The sequence below is a fragment of the Sorex araneus genome, chromosome X (genome assembly GCF_027595985.1).
Source record: "Sorex araneus isolate mSorAra2 chromosome X, mSorAra2.pri, whole genome shotgun sequence".
Lineage (NCBI taxonomy): Eukaryota > Metazoa > Chordata > Mammalia > Eulipotyphla > Soricidae > Sorex > Sorex araneus.
Genome location: NC_073313.1, coordinates 119,533,303 through 119,536,793, shown reverse-complemented (window position 1 = coordinate 119,536,793; position 3,491 = coordinate 119,533,303). Strand labels below are relative to the sequence as shown.

Genomic DNA, 3,491 nt, shown 5'->3' with positions numbered 1-3,491 from the left:
CAGGTCTCAAGGACTGGAGTACAGACTCTGCATGCAGGAGCCCCTGGTTTGATGCCCAGCATCACGTGTTCCCAAGATCATGGCCAGGAGTGACTCTGAAGGATCATGACCACTGCCATAGTTGACTCCCAAACAAGTAAACAAATCACCGGGTTATCTCCAAGTCCCTTTTTGGGGTTACACCTCGCAATGCTCAGAGGTTACTTCTGCCTCTGCACTCAGGAATTAATCCTGGCAGTGCTTGGGGGGCCATATGGAATGCAATGGAATAAACCTGGGTTGGTCGCGTGCAAGGCAATATCCTACCCACTGTGCTATTCTTCTGGTCCCCCAAGTCCCCTTTTTGGACCAATTTTTTTTAATTGAATGACTGTGAGATACAGTTCCAAAGTTTTCATTATTGAGTTTCAGTCACAGAGTGATCAAAAACCCAGTGTACATTTTCTACCACCAGTGTCCCCAGTATCCCTCCTGTCACCCCAACCCCATTCCACTCTCTGCCTGTATGTCAAGCACTTTTATTCTTACTCTTCCTCTACTTTTTGGATATTATGGTTTGCAATACAGATCATTAGAGACCATCATGGTTTTGGACCAATTTTTATGGTGCTGGGAATTGAGCCGGGGCTTTATACATGCAAGGCAAGTGCTTTACCACAGAGTCCCAGCAACAGCCATTCTGAGGTTCATTTTATTTTATTATTTCTTTGTTTGTTTTGGAGCCACACCCAGTGATGCTCAAGGGTTACTCCTGGCTCTGTGCTCAGGAATGTCTCCTGGAGGTGCTCGGGAAACATATGGGATGCTGGGGATCAAACCCAGTTTGGCTGCATGCGAGGAAAACACCGTACCCACTTTACTATTGCCACATCTTTCAATGAAATAAACTTCTGTACTTCTCCCCTTCTGTGTTTTGACTATCTCATTCCATTATAATAAACTCAGGGTGTAACAACCTCATATGGTTTCCCTAGTCCACCACAAGTGATCCCTGAGTGCAGAGTCAGGAGTAAGACTTGAGCACCAGTGAGTGTGTCCCCCAAATTAAAAATAAATAAATAATAATAATAAATAAAAATAAAAATAATAAAAAAATTAAAACAACTGAGGGGGCTGGAGTGATAGCATAGCAGGTAGGACGTTTGCCTTGCACGTGGCCGACCCGGGTTCAAATCCCAGCATCCCATATGGTCCCCTGAGCACTTACTCCCCATGAGTAATTCCTGAGTGCAGAGCCAGGAGTAACCCCTGTGCATCGCCAGGTGTGACCCAAAAAAAAAAAAACAAAAAAAAATTAAAACAACTGAATGTTGTCTCTTTGAAAAAAAATCCAGAAAAGTGACAAATCTCTGGGCCAGAGAGGGCTCAACAGCCTGAGCACAGGTTACTCAGGCAGTGGCCCCAAGTTTCATTTCTGGCGCTGTGTGGTCCGCTGAGCACTGTCAGGAGTTACCCCCACACAGATCTTTGCCCCCTGCACAGATCCAGATGCAAACTCAAGCACAGAAAATACAGAGTTCTCCCCTTCTTACTGAGTGTTTTGTCTCCCCAGTCATCTTCCAGAAGATTCTGAGAAAATGTAGGAATATGCAGGTGCAGACTCAAGGCCTGGCTTGATGTCCAATGATGTGGAAAGGGACTGTAAAACACAGGGTAGAGCCCTGTAGTCCTCTGTGACACCTGGACAGTGCCCAGGACCTCCTGGGATATCCATGTTGGAAAGATTTTTGTGGCTCTAGTATTCACCTTTAGACACTTGATTCTTTTGGGGAGGTGAGAAAATACACTCGTGCCAACAGCACCACAGTGATCTTTTCCTACTGCCAATCTGATCATATCACCCTTCTCTTCGGCCCTTCAATGAGTTCCCTTTGGATTGAAGACAATGATCAAAAGCCTTTCATCCATTAGAGTGGTCAGATGGCCTTGACCTCTGGCTGTCTCTGAACTCAGAGCCCACTGCAATGCTTTCTATAGCCAGACTATGCTCCTTCCTACTTAAGACTGTGCATGGACAGGCCATTGCGTCTCTGGAATGTTTCCCTCTCTATTTCTCCTAGTGACTCCACAGTCTTCCATGACCCACTTCATCAATTCCTCAGGAAGCCCTTGCTGACGGCGGCCCCCCTCCCCTATCTCATGCTCTTGGAGCTCTTTGTACTTCCTCATGACCATTTTACCATTGCAATTGCATGTAGCCCAGAGATCACGCCTGGTGGTAGCTAACCAACAGTTCAGTCCTAAGGCTCAAGGTGCTGTTTAGGTCCTGTAATGCCAAGGAACCATCTGGAGTCATCTAGCAGTGCTCTGGGACCTCCAGGGTTATATCCACTGTGGCTCAGGGGCTCTGAGGCTGCACCAGCAAGATTCTGGACGCCACGTGTTGCCAAGGATAGAACCTAGACTGGGCATATGCAAGGCAGGCTCCTAACCTCTGTCTATCTTGCAGTCTCGCAGACCACTACATTTGAATTTTTTTCAGTTTTGGGGCTACAGCAGGGTATACGCAGGGGTTTCTTCTGGATCTGTGCTCAGGAATCACTCCTGATGGTGCTTGGGGGACCATGTGGGATGCTAGGGATTGAAATTCTTTCAGCCACATGCCGAGGCAAGCGCCCTACCTACTGTACTATTATTCTGGCTCCTAAGTTTGATTCTTTTAAAGTTCCCTTTTATAGGTTCTAAGTGGGAGAACTCCTACTTTTCTTTCTTTATTTTGCTGATGATACCCAGTTGCTCAAGATCCATTTGTTGTTTTTTGTTTTGGGGTCACACTTGGCGGTGCTTAGGACTTAGTCTTAGCTCTGTGCCCAGGGATTATTTCTCGCCATGTGGAGTGCTGGGGATCAAACTTGTGTTGACTGCATGCAAGGCAAGAGCTTACCCTGTTTTGCTGGTATGAGCCGCGAACGAACAGAAAGAGACAGCTCAGGATAGGATAGTAAGTTTATTAGAAGCTCAGCGCTGAGGACTCCAAGTCAGAAGAGAACCAGACCTGGAGCCCTGTTTGCTGAGAGGGTCTCTCTTTTATCCTCTAAGAGTGTGCTACAATCTTCACACATTTTTATCAGTGAGACAGGGGATACAGATTGGTAAAAGATTGGTAAAAAATTGGTAAAAGATCAAACAATCAAAGCATCTTTTCCCTATGGTATGGCCTTCAGGCCCCAAAAGGAAAACAGTCAGTGACAGTATCTCCTGCCCAATTTTCACCACCCTCAGGTGTCATCTCTGGGCATTCCCGTAAATTCGTCAGGCCAATATACTTCCATAAATCTGGTGGCCTGGAGCGGGTAAAAGGAATGCTTCTTCCTTCCTTCTCTTGTTTAAAGTAGGGTTCAGTTTTCTGTTTCCCAGCCCCCATTACATTTTCTTAGTTCACGTTGCAATTTCATGATTCTTTTTTTTTAATTCTTTTTTTCTGGGTGATGCACACGGGTTACTCCTGGCTCATGCACTCAGGAATTACTCCTGCCAGTGCTCGGGGGACA

General features: G+C 46.1%; 1 non-coding gene across 1 annotated transcript; it reads right to left on the bottom strand.

The window, feature by feature from the left end:
• Positions 1 to 1,522: 1,522 nt before the first annotated feature.
• LOC129400568 (small nucleolar RNA SNORA73 family) lies at positions 1,523 to 1,719 on the bottom strand. The gene has a single exon (XR_008627781.1). It is a non-coding gene; the product is annotated as a small nucleolar RNA SNORA73 family (small nucleolar RNA).
• Positions 1,720 to 3,491: the final 1,772 nt, after the last annotated feature.